The 22,714-nt window shown below is 37.0% G+C and overlaps 1 long non-coding RNA gene across 2 annotated transcripts; it reads right to left on the reverse strand.

Annotated features, from left to right (window-relative positions):
• Positions 1-14,385: 14,385 nt before the first annotated feature.
• Positions 14,386-22,015, reverse strand: LOC129529027 (uncharacterized). Of its 2 annotated transcripts, none has more exons than XR_008674417.2 (3): positions 21,953-22,015; positions 18,029-18,190; positions 14,386-14,488 (listed from the first exon to the last, which is right to left on the reverse strand). It is a non-coding gene; the product is annotated as an uncharacterized lncRNA (long non-coding RNA). The 2 variants fall into 2 exon arrangements; XR_008674418.2 differs by lacking the exon at positions 21,953-22,015 and adding an exon at positions 18,682-18,752.
• Positions 22,016-22,714: the final 699 nt, after the last annotated feature.

Consider the following 22,714-nt stretch of genomic DNA (forward strand, 5'->3'; position numbering starts at 1 on the left):
ATGTAATATATTAATGTAATACCTATATACATATATTTTTGAGTGAATATGCAGCAATATTATGGAAATAACTAGATGTATTTTATATATAACTAGTTGACACATTATATATGTATATATGAAACTCAATTCATCATTTTCAAAAATAAATAGCCTTTTGGGTCTTGTTTAAGAAGTCTTTACTTACTACAATGCCATGAAGCTATTTTCTCATTTTCTTTCTAAAAGCTTTATATTTTACTTTTCACATTTAGACCTTCAATCTTTATGGAATTGTTGTTATGTATGGTATGAGATAGGAATCAACACATATATGTATATATTCATATATATTTTTCTACATGAATATACAAAAGACACCAAACCATATACTAAAATCACCATTCTTACTCCACTGTACTAGTGTTACCTCTGACACAAATCAGATGACCAAACATGTGTTGAGCAGTTTCTGGTTTCTTTATTCTTTTCCATTTGTTTGTTTTGTTGATTTATTGATTTACCTGGTGTCTATATCACAATATCTTAATATGTATACTGTATATTTGGCCTTAATATCTGATAGTACAGTCCTCTAGTTTGTATTTAATAACAATAACAACCACTTTGGCCATTCTAGTTCTTTTGCAGTTCCAAAGGAACTTTGATTATAAATTTTTATAATCAAAACTCTGATAAAAATGTTGCATTAAATTACACTGTATTTTAAATCAATTTGGAGAACACTGAAATTTTAAAATGTTTAGTCTTTTATTCCATGCATATAATCTCTTTGGGTCTTTCAAAATTTCTTCTCAATAGCATGTTACTGTTTTCAGTGTAGAGGTCTTTCATGCCTATTATTAGATATATTTGGAGCTATTTGATGTTTTTGATAGTATTTTAAGTGTTATTTTATCAAAATTGAATTACCTATGTATTTATTGCTGATGTCCAGAAGTAAACATGATTTTTACATTAACCTTCTATTCAAAGACCTTGTTACATTAATGTATTAATTTTACCCATGTGTCTACAGAGTATTTTGTTTTTTTAATGTACAAAACCATGTTAGCTGCAAATAATAAAACTTTTCTTCCTTCCTATTCAAACAGTTTATTTTTCTTATCTAGGTCTTACCTAGGACATCTAGTCTATAGCTGCACCTTTCTTTTATTCAGATTTTAATTTTAAAGGAACAAATGACAATTTTCATTGTGTGCTGTTTATTGTAGGTTTTGTGTAGACACTATTATCTGATCTTAAAAGTTGTTGCCTATACCTGTTGTGCTAATAGTTTCTTTTTAATCATTAATGAATATAGAATTTCGTTTAAATATTTTCCCCCATTAATTAAGAAATTTTTTTTTCTTTTTTCTGTTAGTGTTGTAAGTGTCTTAGTTGAATTTTGAAGGATAAGCCAACTTTAAATTTCTGGAATAAATCAATGTCATCATGATATATTGTCCTAGTCATATGCCACTGATTTTCTAAAACAAAACAAAAGACTACAGTTAATCCATCCCCCCTGAATAAGATAAAAATATTATTTCAGCTCTCTAGCCTTCTATGTACACTACCATCTATAGAATAACTAAATTTGTTTTGTTTACTATATGTTAGATGTTCTTCCAGGTATTAAATCTATATTAACCTCTTTAATACTCATGATTAAAATGAGAAATGATATCTCATTTCTATTTCACAAATGAGAAAATTGAAGCAGGAAGAGGTTAAGTACCATGCCGAAGGTCACCCCAAACTAAATTTTGTTCCTGGCTGGCTGATTCCAGAGCTGGTGTGTTTGTGATTCTACCATGCTGCTGGGCTGTGTCTTTCAGCTGAGATTTTTACCCTCAAATATTTTAACAAGTTATTTAAAGATACCAATAGGATTTTCTGGTTTTCTTACTATTGTTTCTTGTACACTGGATTCGTTTGTTTCTCTACTGGATCATATCTACTATTGCATATTTTAGAGAAAGTCTAGGTATGATAAGACTCCTGAATAAATGCATGTCTGAAAGTATATTTCTTTATTTTCACATGTAAATGATAGCACTGGGAAATATGGCAGTACATTTATTTCCCCTCCTCTTACTCTTGCATGTATCTGTTCCAAACCTCCAAACACTAGGATCTTTGACCATTCTCTTTTTGTCATTCCAAAATTTAACCACAATATGTGAATAGCTATATCTTTTACAATTCATTCTGCTCAATAGATCTTTTTATCCTGATGATGTATGACCTCTTTAATCCTGAGAAATTTTCTCTCACTGTTTTGAGAATTTCAGGCTATATGTTTAAGATTCTTGCAGCTTCATTCAGGTTTACTTAATAATTTTTTAACATACGAAGACATTTATAAGAGAAAAAAACCCTTCATAATTATATCACCCAGATATATCAACTGTTATCATTTCTCTGTAATCGTCTCTTATAGGCCATGTCTGTGGTTTTTAAATAATTTAAATCACTTGATGTTTAGTGCTATATTTTGCTTTTATCTCATTACGTGTTACGTATTTTTTTTTACATATCGCAGAGCATTAGTAACCATTTAAAGGCTTATTTTACTCCATTGAGTTAAAGGCTTATTTTATTCCATTGACTTGTCAAAACTTTTTTTACCTAGAAAAAAAAAAAGATTCTGGAGAGACAATCACATTCTTACATGTGGCTTGACAAACCACCCACAACTTTCCCTGCTAAGCCCGATGAGTTTACAGCCAACTAAGAAACCATAGGTATTAGACAGATAGAAATTTAAAAATACTAACTCTACAACTTATAAAATTAAGTGAAGAAAAAACACTTTGTCTGGTAGCCAGGGCCCACATGGGATCCCGCACTTAGAAGAGACCAGCCCTTGGTTTAATGCTACTCCCTCAACACTTTCAAATTAGTCATCATTTTTGAAAAGGGAGCTCTGCATTTAACCGTGCACAGGGCTCTGCAGATTATGTAGCCAGTTCTGCTAGTAGCCTTAGTCAGTATTTCTAGTGTTTCCTTTTAAGTCTGGACCTTGTAATGACCCCCCATGAAAAGGAATTTGCAGAGCTGACCTTTGCTTTTCAGCTGAAATGGGATCACTCCCGCCCTTACATCAAGCCCCAATTTCAAGAACAGAGAGAGAAAAAAGGCCTCATCACTAACCTCTAGATGTGTTTATCCCTTGGAGAGGGAGCTGTTGAAGAGGATCACTGTTCTTTCCCAAACATTTGAAAGGGCAGAGGCACTGCTTTATGAGCTAAGTTATGACTTCCTAAAGAGGGAGGAACATGTTTTTCCTATGACTTCAAAAATGTGAAGGGCTGTCAGTGGAAAAGATCTCTGATTGATTCAGAACTATAACAGGTATAAAACTCAGTCAGCAGAGTGAAAGTAAGAGGCAGGCTTATTTGGAGAGAATGTGAGATTAATCTATTTTAAAACGAGTATTACTGAAAAACTAGAATCTGATAACTTGAGATATAAAAATTTGTTATCATTGGAAATATTCAGCCAGGAAATAACTGAATGCATATCTACTGGGAAGAGGTCTTTAAATACAGAGTTGAAACTACTGCTTCAGGAGGAATAAATAAAACAACTTCCTCTGTAATTTATTTGGTTTTCCTTCTTCAAGGGATGCCTTATTAATCTATTGCTGTTCTTTTCTGTTCTTTTAATTTTTCAATACTCTTTCAATATTGAATACATCTCTAAGGCTGTGCTTATATCCATACTCAACTGTCTTTCAAAAGTATATATGTATATATCACTTTTATTAAATACATAGTAAGAAGTTATTTTATGTTTCCTATTGCAAGCCACTGGACTGAAATTTAAATTATGTATATAACATCTTACTTGATTTTATCAGATACTATCATTATCCCATTTTATAGAGCAAGAACCCAAGGCTTAGATAGGTTTACTGTCATGTTCATAGATACGCAGCTAGAAAGGCTCAAAATTTTATTCAAACTCCCACCCATCTGATTATAAAACTAGGATTCCTAAATACCACAATACAGTGTTTAACACATCCTAATATTTTTGCCCTATATTTATACACACTCAAGGTATCAAACCTTTTGCCTTTTTCCCAGCAATCCGGCAAACCTGTCAGTAGAAATTTCTGTAGTTAATATTACTATGGCAAAAAAAAAAAAAAGAAATGCCACATCTGACTGGTTGTTGTGGTATGATATATCACTTAATCATCATGGAAATTCCATGAGATGGGTAGAGTTTATTATTCCCATCATGGATGAAGCAACAGAAATTTAGAAAGATTAAATAATTTTCCCAAGAACCCAGGACTACTCTTTTATCAACTTTCAAGAATACAGTATATTACTATTAACTATAGTCACTATGTTGTACAATAGATCTCTTGAAGTTTTTCCTAAGATTACTCCTAATTGCTAAGAGAGTAGTTTTTAGGTGTTCTCACCATGAAAAATGACAAGTTTGTGAAGTAAGGCCTATGTTAATTAACTTGATTGAGCCATTTTACAGTGTACGCATATATCAAAACATCATATTGCACAGGAAAATATATATAATTTTATTTCCCAATTAAAAAATAACTAAATGAAACAAATAATTTTAAATAAACAAAAATAAAATTAATATAGACTTTTAAATCATTTTGTATTATTGAAATTCATAGAAATTAAATATACATAAAAAGCAACCACACTGTATCTTTTTGGAAAAAAAATATTTGTTTTTCATACAATTGTATGTTTGAGTAAGAAAAAATCATTCACCTCCTATCTTTGATTTATTATTTTTATTTGCATGGTTTACACTCTGTTCAAGCAAGGATTCCCTATCTGGACACCACAAGCTACCTATAAACTGATATTCGCTTTGTGAATGAATTACACAAGAGAAAAATAAAGCTCAAAATCTGCTTGTCAAATCAAAACTCAAAAAGATAGTAAATGCTACTATTTAAATTTCTAGATATCAAACAACACATAAGTTATGATTACCTGTAAAACTTTTTAACATAATAAATGAAATTTAAACATTAAATTTAAAAAAGAACCCATGACTAGTGACTTGATAGAGAGGCAGGCACAGGAACAGACACCTTGAATTACACAAAGGAAAATACTAAGGCTTCAAATTAGGATGAAAGAACTGCAGAATTTGGCAGCAGCCATGATCTTTGAATCTTTGTTGCATCCTTGCTTCCTTTGTCACTTTTGTGATCTCAGTGACTTGTCATTTTTGCTCCTTGGTTTTCCATCTCAGACACTGAGCTGACTCATAATCCCCTAGGGCAGCAGTATGGAACCAGAACAACCCTGTCCCAGACAGTTCAGTTGTGTTTTATCAATGTCTCACTCATACGACCCACTTTCTTCCTCATTGTCATGGCCACAGTCCTATGTACCTTTGCTGAGATGGTGTTCAAAGAAATTTCACAGCTTCACTTTGTTCTCAGGTACATATGAATGTTCAGGGGCCATCCCTTGCCTTCATTCTGCATTTCAGTATAAGAGTATCTTTCTTACTGAAACAATAACAGAATTTTTTCTTTTTGCTTTTCTAACTTCACTGAACTATACCATATTGAGTCTTTGGATTAAAAAATATTGCCTCTGCCTTCTTTCCATGATATTGCATAGTATAAAAGAGATTCCTTAATTTATGCTTGAGTTTATCACTAAACAGATGATTATTTTAAATTAACATTTTTTATTTCTTTACTTGTGCTTCAGGAAAATGCCACAGAGAATTATTTAAGACTGTTGGGCTTGGCGTACCATTCGTGTTCTTCGGGTTAATGACCAGTTTCCTCAAACTACAAAATGCTAACATTTCACTGTTTCATCATAGAATGCACAGGCTTTATATTGATGCAGAGAAGGGCTTTCATAGCCCCAGAATGAAGCTAATTGTACTATTTATTATACTATTTATACTTGCTGCACCTCCTTCCATTCAAGGAGAGAGAACCTTTTAAGAGCCCTGTCAAAACTGCAGGTGTGCCAGAGGCTCCTGCTAACAGCAGGGGCAGGCTTTATAGCATTTCCTCAAGACTGCTTCAGATCACTTTTCAGTGTGTAAAACCGGATTTTCATTAATGGCACTAATGACACGCTAATGGGGACAGGGCAGCACACCCAATGCCAGAGGCAGAGCAAGCCAGGCTGAAAAGAGGCCAGCCCAAGCTGCTGTAAGATGAAATGCTGCAGGGTGTTGATACATTGCATTTCTTCTCAAATACCGGGCAGGCCCAGGGCCTACTTGTTAAATGGGTTGCCTTTGAGGCTGAGCAGAAGTGGATCTAGTTACAGTTTTTCACGTAAGGACAAAACAAGAAGGCAGAAAAAGCTCAGGCTTCAGGCATTTGCAAGCTGCAGCTGTTTTTCATGGCAGGAGATTCTGAAGACTTATGAGCTGACACATTACCCTCGACATTACCATGCACTGACCTCTCTGCTCCTTCTTCTCCCTGGAGTGGTGTTCAAGGCTACTGTTTGACACAAGGGCCACCAAGGACCATATCAAAGCAGTGGCCCCATCACAACTCATCACTTTTAAAACACATACAATCTGCTCTAGGTGGAAATGTGGAGGAGCAAATCCAGCGTTCTGGCCTTTCCTCCAGGGAGGGAGCTCAGGTGGACGGTAGTCCCTGATTTCTAAAGCAGCTCTTCATGGTAGGTCAGCGTAATTTTTAAACAAATGGTGTAAGGGCAAGGGAGGCTACAGAAGGCTGATGGAGATGGATTATTTTGACTTCCTTCTCCTTGTGTGATCCATCAGCACGGAAAAGGCTTACTGAGCATTATTCTTACCTTTCTTTGATCTTTTTTAGGGAATGTTGGGAGAAAAGTTGGCCTTTCCAGTTTGCTTGAGTATTTGTAATATTAAAAGCAATGAACAGGCTGCTTTTCAGAGAGGATGGTCAGTCACAGAACCAGGAATGCATCTTAACAATCAGGTCTATAGGCATAGCAAAAGCAAGGTGCCCACGACACCTCTTCCTCTCTCTTTACTGAAGCATAAGATATCGGCATCCTGGGAAAAACTCATTGTCATTCCTGTTCTAATTTTACAGACAAAGGTGAAAGATGCAGAGGGAAGTTGAATAACTTGTCCAGAATCACATAGAAGTTTGTGAATGAGCCAGAACTAGGAACCTGGTCTTTTAACTTTCCATCCACTACTGTTCTCTGTTTTGTATTGCTTCTCAAGAAAATCTCCTTTAAATTGTGGCTGTGCAAGTTGTGCTGCCACAAGAGCCTCTTTGGTAGGGCAGCAGATGCAGAGTCAGCCTCCTGGTCAGTAGCTGATAGTCCTGCTTCTGTCGTATTTGACATAGTTGCATTCCCTTGGATGTCACAGCTGTCTCCTATGCAGGGCCCAAGCAAAAGGGCAGGACCATTGTTAATTCTCTTGGTCATGTTTCACTGAGACCCATGGAGCTTCCAACAGGAACTTTCCTTCTAATGTTCCATTCTGGAAAATTGGGATTTTCTTCCATTTTATTTCTCCAGCTGGATAATCCCTCCAAGTTTTACACTGTGAATTTTTCATCAAAGTAATTTTCTTACATCCATATTTGTAGCATTAAATTACCAAGAATTCTTTGCAATTCATGTGTACATAGTAGCCATTTTTATGTCAGTACAAAGGATTACTATGCTGAAATACACATAATGAAGCAATGGGAGTTAGCCATTTCAGCATTCTTTTTTTTCCCTCTTTATCTAGATTTTGGTTTGGCTGGTACAGAAGTACGACCACAAGATGGACCTAAAATATGCACATTTGTAAGACTTTCCCCCATGGTAAGTAAATAGTTGGCTCTCTGTGCCAGTGCACTGACATAAAGCTATTTTGAATATTCTTGTTAAGGCTGGTGGAATTAGGTTGTGATAGTAAAGAAATTAATGTATCTTGAAGGGCCAGGATAAAATAATTGAAGAAACAAAAGCATGAGTTAGTAATCACTGGAGAAAGAAGAATGGACTTAAAGGCTACTTTGCTTGCTTCTTTGGCTTGAGATGATAAAATGAAATAATAAGAAACGAAATACTCTGTGTAATATGGCAAGTTTTATATATATGTATATGTGTGTGTATATATACATGTTATATGTGTGTGTATATGTATATATACACACATACACACACATATATGAAACTTGTCTTATTCCACAGGAGATACATATGTATATACACACACACACACAAATATATTTAAATTATATTTTAAATAAATGTAAACATTGTAAGTTGTTTTATTCTTGAGTCAAATGATTAGCCTTCCCATAATTGACATCCTGAATTCAAAATCAGCAAGAGAATACAAATTCTCATAGTACAGTCTATTGGTTAGTTATTGCCACAATAATGTTGCATACAACCACAAAATCTCAATAGCATGCATTTATTTCTCATGCATCTGTGGGATTCCATTGATCTGGGCCTGACTTGCTCATACATTCACAGTCCAGCTGGCTTACTTATACCCGTCTAGGTTGGCTCTGTTCCACGTTATTGCTCATCCTCTTCCTGGGACCAGTAGGTTAAGCTGAGTATGTCTTTTCATTACAATGACAGAGGTACAAGAACTAGTGGAAACATACAAATGCTTTTTTAAGCTTCTGCTTATATCAAGTCAGCAATTATCACAAAGCAAATCACATGGCCAAGACCAGTTTCAAGGGATGGGGCAGGTCACTCTGTCCACGTGGGAGGGACCTGAAAATTTACTTAGCAAAGGGCATAAATACAGGAAGAGATACAGATCTGGATCAACTACTGAAATTTACCATATAGACACACCATTGAAATCATTAGTAGAAGCAATGGATTAACTGACTATAAAGCAATCTGACTGGATTTTAATAATACAGGACCTAGTGGAAAACGTTGGAAGAAGAATAAGCAGTATAACAATATCATTTATAAAAATTTAAAATGTACAAACTCAGTAACACATTCAAATAAAAGTACCCCAACTGAGCCTACTAAAATGGTTGACTGTGGGGAAAAGAGAAACATATCTGTAGTGTAGTATATGGATATACTTCTGGATATATGCAGAAATATATTCTTGTTAAATGTTAAATGCAGTTCCTGCCATAGCTTCCTTTTCCATGGATAGGAAGGGAGTTATGGAAGGAGCTGCATTTAACATTTAACAAGGAACTGCATTTTTTAAAAAAGTCATTGGTATGTACTCTGACCACTAGAGACATATTTGCAAACATGATCAACAGACCATTCATCAATTCTGATTTTAGGCCAATAAATGAGGTAGTCTTCCTTAGGGCTAAGTGATGGTCTTCAGGTTACAAAATCTCTCCTTCTCATAGTTATTTTCTCAAAAGGCTCAACAAAGTCACTTGGCCCTAACAAATACACATACTTGTGCCCTATTATCAGAAATTCTAAATGAGTAGTGCTGAGCATGATGGTTAATTCTATGTGGCAACTTGACTGGCCAAGGGGTGTCTGGATGAAACATTATTTCTAAGTGTGTCTGTGAGGGTATTTCTAGACGAGATTAGCATTTGAAGCAGTGGACTCAGTAAAGTGGATTGTCCTCTCCAATGTGTTTGGGAATCATCCAGTCTTTTGAGGCCCTGAAACCAACCAAAGGTGGAGAAAGGAGGAATTCACCCAGTTTGTCTTTCCTCACTGCTGAGCTGTGATGTCTCATTTCATCTCGTCTTCTCTGGCTTTCCAGGTGGGATTCACACCATCTGCTCCCCCGTTCTCTGATCCAATCTGTATTCATCACCAGATTTCCTGGGTTTCTAGCTTACAGACAACAAATTGTGAGACTTCTCAGCCTCCATAATCACATGAGCCACCTTCTCTTAATAAATATATGTATTTATGTGCCGGGCTCAGTGGCTGACACCTTTAATCCCAGCACTTCAGGAGGCCGAGGTGGGCAGATCACCTGAGGTTGGGAATTAGAGACCAGCTTGACCAACATGGAGAAACCCCATCTCTACTAAAAATACAAAATTAGCCAGGACTGGTGGCTTACGCCTGTAATCCCAGCTATTTGGGGGGCTGAGGCAGGAGAATCGCTTGAACCCCGGAGGTGGAGATTGCAATGAGCCAAGATCGCGCCATTGCACTCCAGCCTGCGCAACAAGAGCAAAACTCTGTCTCAAAAAAAAAAAAAAATATATATATATACATACACACACATATATATACACACACAAAAAAAAAACCACATATTTATTTTTATAAAACTTTCTCCTTAAGAATTTTGATATATTTCAAAAGTCAAGAACTCTTGACCCAAACATGCTGTCATCACAAACACACAAGTTAATTTGTAAGAGAAAAGGTGCATTTTGTCAGTCCCATTTTCTATTTCCATGCTTTTTCACACCCTTCCAATTGCCTAGGTGTTTCCATCCCTGAGAGTTATTATCTCCTTTTGCTAGTTCTTCCCATTTCCCTCTTGACCTAAGGTTTAGTTAACTTGTTTCTGCTTACTTGCTTTTCTAGAGGATTAGGCAAAGTTATTTACAACAAGAAACAGAGTGGAAATATTGTTCTCTTGTCATAGAGAACAAAATAAAAGACTCATAGCCTTTCTAGTTGCATATAACATTGATCACTTTATACCTTTCAAAGCACTTCCATGTTCTGCACTTTATCCCTTGTATTCACAAACAGATATGATAGCATAGTGGCCTGGTAAGATAGTTCAGCTCTTCATCTAGAGAGCTAGGTTGCAGCCCTGGCTTTGCCAATGACCAGCTAGGTGACTTGGAACAAGTACAGTGGTTCATGACTTGCCCTGCCCATGAATAGCCACTAATAGATACACAGCCAGTCCTGCTCTAAGTCTTGTTTTGGAAACATAAATTTGTGTCAGTGCTATTGATAGACTATGGAAGAATTTGAGCATAACACGAATTGTGTGTTTGCATATTATGGTAGTTCCTTTTCACAGTGCTGATAAAGACATACTCGAGACTGGACAATTTACAAAATAAAAAGGTTTAATTGGACTCACAGTTTCACATGGCTGAGGAGGTCTCACAATCATGGTGGAAGGCAAGGAGGAACAAGTCACGTCTTACATGGATGGCAGCAGGCAAAAAAAGAGCTTATGAAGAGAACTCCCATTTTCAAAACCATCAAATCTCATGAGATGCATTCACCCCACCACAAGAACAGCACAGAAAAAGACCAGCCCCAATGATTCAATCATCTCCCACTGGGTCCCTCCCACAACACATGGGAAGCAGGGGAGCTACAAGATGAGATTTGGGTGGGGACACAGAGCCAAGTCATATCATTCTGCCCCTGGCTCCTCCCAAATCTCATGTTTTCACATTTCAAAACCAATCATGCTTTCCCAATAGTCCCCCAAAGTCTTAACTCATTACAGCATTAACTCAAAAGTCCACAGTCCAAAGTCTCATCTGAGATAAGGTAATTCCCTTCCACCTATGAGCCTGTAAAATCGAAAGCAAGTTAGTTACTTCCTAGATACGATAGGGGTAGAGGCATTGGGTAAATACAGCCATTCCAAATGGGAGAAATTGGCCAAAACAGAGGGCCACAGGCCCCATGCAAGTCCAAAATCCAGCAGTCAAATCTTAGAGTTCCAAATGATCTCCTTTGACTCCATGTCTCACATCTAGGTCACGCTAATGCAAGAGATGGGTTCCCATGGTCTTGTGCAGTTCTGCCCCTGTGGCATTGCAGGGTACAGCCTCCCTCCCAGCTGCTTTCACAAGCTGGCATTGAGTGTCGATGGCTTTTCCAGGTGCACGGTGCAAGCTGCCGATGGATCTACCATTCTGGGGTCTGAGTTTGGAGGACGGTAGCCCTTTTCTCACAGCTCCACTAGGTGGTGCCCATTAGGGACTCTGTGTGGTGGCTCTGATCCCACATTTCCCTTCCTCATTGCCTTACCAGAAGTTCCCCATGAGGGCTCTGCCCCTGCAGCAAACTTCTGCCTGGGCATCCAGGTGTTTCTATGCATCCTCCAAAATCTAGGCAGAGGTAACCAAACCTCAGTTCTTGACTTTTGTGCACCCAAAGGCTCAACACCATGTGGAACCTACCAAGACTTGGGGCTTGCACCCTCTGAAGCAATAGCCCAAGCTGTACTTTGGCCCCTTTTATTCATGACTAGAGTGGCTAGAATTCAGGGCACCAAGTCTCTAGTCTGCACACATAGGAGGGACCATGGGCCTGACCCAATATTTAAGACGTTTATTCCTCCTAAACCTCCTGGCCTGTGAAGGGAGGGGCTGTCACAAAGGTCTCTGACATACGCTGGAGACATTTTCCCTATTGGTGATTAACATTCAGCTCCTCATTACTTTTGCAAATTTCTGCAGCCGGCTTGAATTTCTCCTCAGAAAATGGAATTTTCTCTTCTATCTCATTGTCAGGCTGCAAATTTTCCAAACTTTTATGCTCTGTTTTCCTTTAAAACTGAATGACTTTAACAGCACCCAAGTCACCTCTTGAATGCTTTGCTGCTTCAAAATTTCTTCCACCAGGTACTGTAAATCATCTCTTTCAAGTTCGAAGTTCCACAAATCTCTAGGGCAGGGGCAAAATGCAACCAGTATCTGCTAAAACATAACAAGTTCCTCATTTCCCAACAAGTTCCCAACAAGTTCCTCATTTCCATCTGAGGCCACCTCAGCCTGGACTTTATTGTCCATATTACTATTAGCATTTTGGGCAAAGCCATTCAAGAAGTTTCTAGGCAGTTCCAAACTTCTCACATTTTTCTGTCTTCTTGTGAGCCCCCAAACTGTTCTAACCCCTGCCTGTTACCAAGTTCCAGAGTCGTTTCCACATTTTCAGGTATCTACAGTAGTGCCCCACTCTACTGGAAACAATTTACTATATTAGTCCATTTTCATGCTGCTGATAAAGGCATACCCAAGGCTGAGCAATTTACAAAAGAAAGAGGTTTAATTGGACTCACAGTTCCATGTGGCTGAGGAGGCCTCACAATCATCGCAGAAGGCAAGGAGGAACAAGCCATGTCTTACATGGATGGCAGCAGGCAAAAAAAGAGCTTGTGTGGGGAAACTCCCATTTTCAAAACCATGAGATTTCATGAGACCCATTCACCACTGTAAGAACAGCACAGAAAAATACCCACCCCTATGATTCAATCATCTACCACTCAGCCACTCCCACAACACATGGGAATCATGGGAGCTACACGATGAGATTTGGGTGGGGACACAAAGGCAAAGATTTCACATATGCAACATTTCATCCTTGAGAACACGATATGCATACAGAAAACTGCACTCAGTCGAAATGAACTATGTAACTGTCCACAAAATGCACACAAGCAGACACCTCAAATATCTACTGGCTATTCAGCTCACTAGGAGCCACAACTATACATATCCAGTGTTACAACTTTCTGATTTCAAGTAAGCCTCTCTCCACCCTTCACAGTCACTCACAAGAGCAACCTTTCTAACATCCCCATCCACAGGCAAGCTTCAGGTCTTTTTTAAAGCAGGACACCATAATTATTGTAATATTTAAGTGACATAAGTCTGTATTTCTAGACCTTTGGGACCCATTTGACATCTCACCCTGCAAAGGCTTCCAAAGTAGCCTAATTCTGAGAGTGCTTTTCTGAGCTTCAGCGGAAGCATGGGAGAACACTGCCCACCTTCCTGCATTTTTGTCTCCTGCATCTTTCAGTTATTCACTCTTTAGGAATGTGCCAAGGTGAAATCCATGTTGAATTCAATATAAGCCTTCAGTCTCACCCATTTTTGAAACAGAAGCAGTCTCTGAAGAACGGTCTAGCACAATTTTCAAATTGTTTAGATGTGATTCTTCGTAAAATGAAGGAAGAAGGAAACACGAACTCTAAAATTTTCCAATTTGGGGTCACAACTGGTCCCACTCTAGTCACTTGGGATTTAGTATTCATATTCAAAATGCTGAGACTTAAAGTTTTTTTTTTTTTGAACATTTCATCAGCACTGGAGTCACACCCCAGTGTACTCCATAAGGTAACAAAAGAAAATAAAAGCAAAAATCTTTATCCCATGTTATTGTTTAGTGAGTCAGTCACACACAACAAAGGCAGTAAATTCTCCACAGCTAAAAGGAGCTTAATGGTTGAAACATCCTCAGGGGATATGAGAAGCAGCAAAAGAATAATTGCAAAGAATAACACATGATGCCTGCGATTACTAATGTTTAGTTTCTGAAGATCGCTATAGTATAATATTTGAAAGTGAATTACTGTATTAATCCTCACTAGAAGCTCCAAAGAGGAGTATTTTCAGTTTTAATACAGACTTACACCATGACTAAAGGTTCCTTTAATCTTTGTTCCCTATCTCTGTCTTTCCGTAAAATGGTCCATCTAAATTTTCTTACCTTCCTAAAGTGGAATGAAGATTATCTATTAAATAGTTTCAAAGCCCTTGGGAAATGTGAATTGTGGCGCTATGACTGCATGACAGTAGATGGAGCCACGAAGACATGAGGAATTGGCTGATTCACTGGGGAGAGAGGACAAGTGTCAGTGAGTATAGGAAACCTTCATTCTTTGATCCCAAGGGATCACAGAGTGCCCCACGGTCCATTCATGGGCACTGCACAAAGAAACAGAAAGAAACCTGCATGTCCTCTTCATGCTCACAATGGAAACAAACCTCACCTCTTCTCTCACTCTCTTCATGTTCCCCAAGTTATAAAGTTATAAGTAAAATAATAGCAAACACTATCTTTTCTTCCATTTTTATACAGGCATTTATACCTTTTTTAGCTTTTTATTTTGAAAAAAATGTAGCAAAAAGTTGCAAAAAATATTACAATAAACTTTACAATACCTGTCACCCATATTCCTCAGTCATTGACATTCTGCTGTTTCCTCTCTCTCTCTAAATAGATCTACATCTCTATATCTGTATGCATGTACCTACATATAAATATATTTATGCATTTATACTTGAAATTATTAATACTGACGAAACTTTTGAGATTGTTTCAGACATCATAACTCTTAATTTCTAATTACTTCACTGTGTATCTTCCAAGAATATGAACATTTTCTTACATAACCACAAAACAAAATTAAATTGGAGAAATTTAATATTGATGGAATACAATAGTGCCCCCTTATTCTCAAGAGATGCATTCCAAGACCACCAGTGGGTGCCTGAAAACACAGTACTAAACCCTATATAGACTGTCTCCAGCTTACTATGGTTCAACTTAAGATTATTTTTGCCTTTAGGATGGTATGAAACCATTCTGTTTTTCACTGTCAGTACAGTATTGCATAAAGTAATGGGATATTCTAGACTTTTTTATAAAAGGGGCTTCAGGTTAGATGATTTTGCTCAACTGTAGGCTAATGTAAGCGTTCTGGGCATGTTCAAGGTGGGCTAGGCTAAGCTATGATGTTTGTCAGGTTAGGTGTATTAAATGGACTTTCGATTTACAATATATTCAACTTACAATGAGTTTATAAGGATGTAATCCCATTATAAGTGGAGAAACATCTATACATACTGTTTTTTTCTATGCACATCTATAATAAAGTTTAATTTATAAATTAGGCACAGGAAGAGATTAACTGTTATAAAATAGAATGATTATGACAATATACTATAACAAAAGGGTATGAATGTAGTCTCTCTCTCTCTCTCAAAATATCTTATTGTACTGTACTCTAGGTAATGGAAACCACGAAAAGAGAAATCGTGGATAAGCAGGTGCTACCATACAGACAGTTTCTGACTTACAATGGTCTGACTTACAGTTTTTCAACTTTAAGATTAGTTTATCAGGATATAGTCCCATCAAAAGTCAAGGAGCATCTGGATTATGATGGTTCAATTTATGTATTTTTATGATGGGTTTATAGAGGTATTAAATACATTTTTGACTTGTGATGTTTTTGACTTACAATGGTTTTATCAGTATGCAATTTTAATGTAAGTCAGAGTATCTGCTATTATCTAATATACAATACAATCCAAGTCAAATTCTGTCCATTTTCAAAATCATGTCTTTTGTAGCTATTATTTTCAGTCTAGAATACAATTCAATTTTATGTATTGCATTTAGTTTTTAATGTTGTTTAGTATTCTTTAATGCAAACAGTTCCTCAGCTATCTTTGTTGTGTATGTCATTAATATTTGAAAAAATATACGAAGATTAATCTATACAAGCATATTCCTGTGTGTTTCTTAACAATTAGACGCAGGTTATATTATTTTGATAGGAATACTACAGAAGCTTGAGAAAATAACTATTTCTTTAGTTCATAACATGGGTTGGCAATTTGGACTAGGCTCAGCCAGGCGCCTCTGTCCTGTCTGGCCTCACTCATGTTTCTGCCACCATTTGCCCAGGAGGCTGAGATTGACTGATTTAGGATGGCCACAGCTGAGATGGCTTGTATCTTCTCCAAATGGTCACTCATCCTCCATAGGCTGGTCTGAGTTTGCTCACATGGCAGCTGGCCAGGGTTTCAAGATAATAAGTGGGAACATGAAAGAGCCTTGAGACCCGGGCTTGGAAGCAGCACAACCTCATTTCCATCACAATGTACTTGTCGTAGCAAATTATAAGACCAAGCAACATTGAAGGGGTGGGAAATTCAACTCCACGTTTTGATGGTAGGAGCTGCAAAGTCATATTTCAAAGCATGTGAATTTAGGGTATGGAGGAGAATTATGGCTATTTATGCAATCACAGACAGCTATCACCATCCACAGTTTATAGTAGTTTTTAGCAGTGTTCATTATCAAAAGGAAGTCATAGCATATGGCTCGCCATTCCCATCAGCATCCTCTTTGAATTTGCTATCTGAAAATACCAGGTGTAAAACCCTGCTGGTTGAGAAGGGTTCAGTGTAGACTAACTCTACTTAAGGGCCAAAAACAGCTTAGTGTATTGTTACCAACTTGACTGTGATTTCCTCCATACATATACATTATTTGTAACTTTGAGTTTAACACATTGTGTCCATTTTATAGACTCAATCTATTGAGAAAGAGTTGGATCTCTCTCTCTCTCTTTCTTTTTTTTTAAGAGGTTGTCCTTGCTCTGTCGCCCAGGCTGGAGTGAAGTGGCACGATCTCAGCTCACTGCAAGCTCTGCCTCCTGGGTTCACGCCATTCTCCTGCCTCAGCCTCCCAAGTAGCTGGGACTACAGGCACCTGCCATCGCGCCCAGCTAATTTTTTGTATTTAGTAGAGATGGGGCTTGACCGTGTTAGAAAGGATGGTCTCGATCTCCTGACCTCATGATCTGCCCTCCTCAGCCTCCCAAAGTGCTGGGATTATAGGCGTGAGCCACCGTGCCCAGCTGGATCTATTATTTTAAGTAATCAAGGGTTATATGTCACATTGTGTCTTGTCATATTACACGAAAGGGCTTTGTTGAGTCAAGGCAAAAAGAAAGAATGATGGTTTTTCAGACTTTATAAAACACTGTGACAGACATCAGAAAATAACAGACCCAAGACTCCCAGAGGAAGACTGGGGAAAGCCAGCACTGTATTTTCACAAAAGTGCCACATGAAAAAACCAAGACACACTCTTCTGGAGCTCCACAGGGTCATGCCAGATGCATGATTGAATAGAGACTGTGGAAAGTGTACATTCTGGAGGGAAGAGCATTCCAACCTCAGAGCAGAAAGTAAGACCCCAAGCTGGTAGACCACAGAGCAAACTTAGGGGGTGCAGCCAAGTGGGGACATCTTTGGACAGTCATGACCTGAAGGTGATGGGCTAAAAAGAAAAATGTCAACAGGATTTAACATCTCTGCCTTTGGAGTTTTGATATGGTAGCTATCATCAAAAAGTTCCACAAAACAAAGTGGGAATACTTCTTCTCCAGGATTAAAGAAGTTAAGTTTTGTGTGGAAACACCCAAAATTGGCATAGTGCAATAACACATAAACGGTGACTGTTTCTCTCCCTAAACAAAAACGGACAGAAGTGATATATCAGATATATGTAGAGAGAGAGTTTAAATAAAATTTTGTTAACTTTAGTACTATTTTTGCATGCTTTAGTGAACATACCTCAAGCATCTGCACACTTTTATTTCAGAATGTCATGTGGCTTTAATTTCTTAGCAGGATCTTGAATAATCTTTAGGCTTGAGAACACAGGAAGTAATTTATAATGATATGGCATTTAGATCATGTTCATGCATTTAAATGCCTTAATTTTATTGGTAAAATCTGTCAATGAAAGAGTAATAGTTGTTGCATATTTAGACTTTTCAAGAGATTTCCATCTTTTTTACTTGATACATCTTATACTTTATATAATTTTAAATATTCACAAATCTACAACAATCAAGATCTTATTAGTAATAATTAAAACACGATGTGGTAAAGGGAGCTCCCTAAGTAATTTGGGGCCCCAGTTTTCTAAATTAAAGCATCTTATGGTTCAAATTTTAAAGAATAAAATTTCCATCCAGGAAAGTAATACTGCCACCGTGGCCAAAGATATTTTTCTTATCTCCACAAAGCAATTAATTCAGCTGAAATAAGAGAAAATGATCTTTAGAAAACACCCATTTTATCATGTTACTGAACTAATTATAACTGTTCAGGAATTCTCAGTAATTTTCACAAGACTCTGACTGTTGACCCTCAAGTTCTGCCAAAATTTTTTATACAGAAAAAATAGTGGTAGTAACCTAGTCATTAATCTGGATACTTACTTATCTCTCTTTATTTCACGTATTTATTATGGTAAATATCAACTCATTTTTCAGTGAGAAAGCAGTTGAGGGATCACTGAAAGTTAAAAATCGTCAATGATACAGGGAAAAATAAGATAGAACATCTTGATTTCTGTCTCAGTGGATTAAACAAAATGCTCCTTTTAAGAAGTGATCTTTCCATATAAGACTTGTGCTTCAGCCACAACAGGAAGCCTCATTTGGGCACTGAATTGTACTCTACAAAGTCCTGGGCTGACCCATTAGCACACATTACTTTTGACATTCAACTAATGCAGTGTCAATTTAACTAAACAAGTAAACTTGTTCTGTCGGACATAAAAAACAGAAGCAAATGGAACCATAAAATACACTCGATGTGACAGTCCTTCCTCATCTACCGTCAGGGTACTTTATTTAGTTGAATAACTGGAGTTGACTGGGTTATCATGCAATTATTTTCTTATTTATTCCTTTTGAGCCCAGCTTAACTGTGGCAGAAGTTCTTCCATTTAACAAATGAGTCTTCATACTAGTCTACATATTACTGTAGACATTGGAATTATAATAATGAATTGGGCTAAATCTCTCCTCAAGAAGTTTAATTCGAAGAGAAAGAAATGTAGGCACCAAATTTTATTATCATGTGGTAGATGAATTAACAAAAGCAGACACAGGGTGTTTTAAGAGACCAGAAGAAAGCAGCTTATCTTAGGCTAGGAGGTCAGGAAGGGCTTCAGTTCATTCTTAAAGGTATGTGGGATTGATTCAGGAAGAACAAAGAGAAAAATTCAGACCAGGTAACATGAGAATGTCATGGCATGAGAGTTGGGAGGGGGTAATTATAAGTGGGTTTTTTTAAAGCAGACCATAAGTTCAGGTCAAGAAGTGGTGGGAGATGGAGGCAGAGAGATGATTTTACCTTGTTCCTCGGTACAAATGAAGATGTAGTAATTTTATTTAGAGTCTTTTCAGTTACTCTAACCTGCCTGGGTTTCTCCTAATTCTTTTACATCCTTTTCTAATTCCTTTACCAGGGTTTGTTATAAGCTCTCCAGTGGTGCAGGGGTCTTAGTACAAGAGCTTTCTGGATCTTTTCTCCTTTTCCACAATGTCCTTTTCTTGCCAGAGGAATTTGGTTTTTTGAGCCTAGCCCAGCCCAGGAGCCTGGCTTTATTCAGGGAAAGCCTTCCTAATGCTATTACCTAAATGTGGCCAAATTGTTCCTATATAACTAACTGTTCCTCCAGTAATTGACATAATTGTTCTCTGCACCCAGCCAGGTGAAACTCCAGCTTTTAATGATAAATTTGTGAAAAAAAAAAGTTAAGGTACATACACAGATATTTACATCACACCTCCCACCTTTGCCCCGCTACTTTTTCCACTCTGTTGGTAGCCTCAGAAACTTCAGTGAAAGACAGTCATTGAAATGTGATTAATTATTATGAAAAATTAGAAATGAATGGTTGAATATATTATAGTAAGTTCATATTTGTAAACTCATGTTTAAAAACTTTTAAATGAAGTTTTCTAATATTGTACAAAGATATGAAAACTTCCTATGATGTATATTTAATTGAATGAATTGAATTGAATACCTGTCTTTGATTTAATTTTTAATTTTTAAAAATATTGCAACACTTGAGAAAGTTACAGGGAATAATCTAATGAACACTCAGAGAATCTGAAGGATGTGGTCCGTGTTGAGTCTGTGACTTGGCGAAGAATTTTGGAAGCATCGCCTTAGAATCCAGGACTCCTTATTTCAAGCCTAAGTTTGCCTTCTACACTGTTTCCTCCCTTTCCATGATAAACGTTTTATCAGACTATCTCTTTTCCTTACTTCTCTTAGAGCAGCTAGAGGTAGAAGAGGAAATTGCTTCAAATTCACCCTCTGGTCATAAATTATATCTCCCATATTTTATGGCAGGACAATTGTTTCAAGTTTTCTTCCATTCTTAAGCCAAAGTTGCAATATGTTTCAGAGATTTACCAGAATTTAGATTTTAATATAGAATAAGTGAATATATAAGTAAATCAACACATAAATAATATTTTAGATTTTTGTAAAATGTCACTAGGTCTATAATACAGTGACATCAATCAAAATAAAAGTCAGTTTAAGAATGTTCTTCATTGTCCCCACCTTCAAAAAGCGTGGGTGTGCTAACGCAATTAATTGAAATTATAGGTTTAATAACTGCAGTGAGTTTTTTGCCATTCAACATTGAAGCCAATAACAATTTAATTTGGCTTTACATTGAAGATCAACACATTCTTGGACCATTTTCCTAAGAATAGCTTCTTTGGGCTATAAATTTTGGAATCTAACAAGTGATTTTTAGTCCTGGAAATTCACAGGTGGATGAGAGAGACCCGTCACAGAAGGTAGCTGGAGTTGGGATCTTGATTTTCTTTGAACGGAGGTGGATAGAAGCATACACGCTCAGTATTCTTTATTTAAAGAAATTGCTTCTGCTGGCAGTGTCCAATCTTGGCACCAATTCAGGTCACTCTTAGCTGGGGGCCAGTTCATTCCTCCCTCAGTACTTCCTCTGTTCTAAAATCGTTTCCTCAAATGACCCTGATCCTCAGCACTCACTGACTCTCTGAAGTTGAGGACTGGAAGAAATGACAATCATCCAACCAAAGCGTCTCAATGTATTTCCAGTTGAGCCTTTAATAAACACGCGTGACATCCCACTTTTCTATCTTAAAATTCTGCCAGGGTACCCTACCCTTGTCAGAAAAGTAAGTTCTTCTGACCACTAACATTCAGAAATTTTTTTCTGTCTACATGTTTTTTTTTCCTACCTCATCTCAGAAATTCTGATATGCATATCTCCCTCCCAAATGGTATGCTATTATTATTAATTGACAGTCATTGATTTAGTCTAATCATCCAACTTTACAGGTAAAAAGTTTGTAATTTCCACAAGATTAAAGAACTCATGAAAGGTACAGAGTGAAACCTAAGTTTTCTTATTCCCAAACTGGACCTCTAGAATAGAGCCATGTTGAGAATTCAGGCCTCACTGCTTCCTGTTCAGTTTCTCCATGCCATTGCTTCCTGTTCAGTTTCTCCATGCCATTGCTTCCTGTTCAGTTTCTCCATGCTGTCCTTGAATATTGCCTCCAACTTTTATATCCTAACCACCCCAGAACTACCATCCCACCACCAAGACCTTACAATAGTGACTGCAGAAGCCAATCAAGTTTCTGTAATGAGTTTCCAGACTACGACACAGTAACAGATTGTGCAACTCACCAGTGGTTAGATCCTGTCATGGTAAGTATCCATTTACTGAATACCTTTCATGTTTTAGGCCAGTGCCTGGAAATATAGATAGAAATAAAATACATAGTTCCTGGAAATAAAGACAGATATAAAAGCTAGCAGTTAAAAGTATTATTTGCAAAAGATTTCCCAACCTTTGTCAATTTTTTTTTTTCATATGATGACACAGAAAGTAAAGCCATTGTTTTCTTCTTCTGTGTTCCTAATTTCTATAACACGGGTGAAAGCAGCAACGTATAATAGGTTAAACAGTAAATTAGTTGTTCTAGCTAATTCTCAGCTTTGGCATGTCTCCTCATTCATAAAATGAGAGAGTTGAGGCAATTAATCACAAAGATCCTTATCAACTGTAACATTCTATGATGTTCTTTTATCCAAATTCTTATTGACTTGATGGAAATGCTTGTCATTTTCCTATAATATGCCCCTGTTAACTAATGGGTCATTATAAAATGACTCATGAAACTAGAGATTTGTTTGTATTGAGGGTCAATTTATAATACCCACACATAGTAAATTTCTCACTATAATGCAAAAGACATGTAGCATATATATGAAATAAGTGATACTAGCTATTTCTAGGGGTGACTCTACCCTATTCTGACACTTTTAAAGCATGTGTTTCCATTATTTAGCCAAAGATTACCAGGGAAATTTCTCATGGTCAAGCCTATTCTACAGATAAAGAAAGTGGTAGATTTCTGTCCAAAGTCCTAAGAGCCCAGCTCACAC

The sequence above is a fragment of the Gorilla gorilla genome, chromosome 21, assembly GCF_029281585.2.
Source record: "Gorilla gorilla gorilla isolate KB3781 chromosome 21, NHGRI_mGorGor1-v2.1_pri, whole genome shotgun sequence".
In the NCBI taxonomy this organism is placed as follows: Eukaryota; Metazoa; Chordata; class Mammalia; order Primates; family Hominidae; genus Gorilla; species Gorilla gorilla.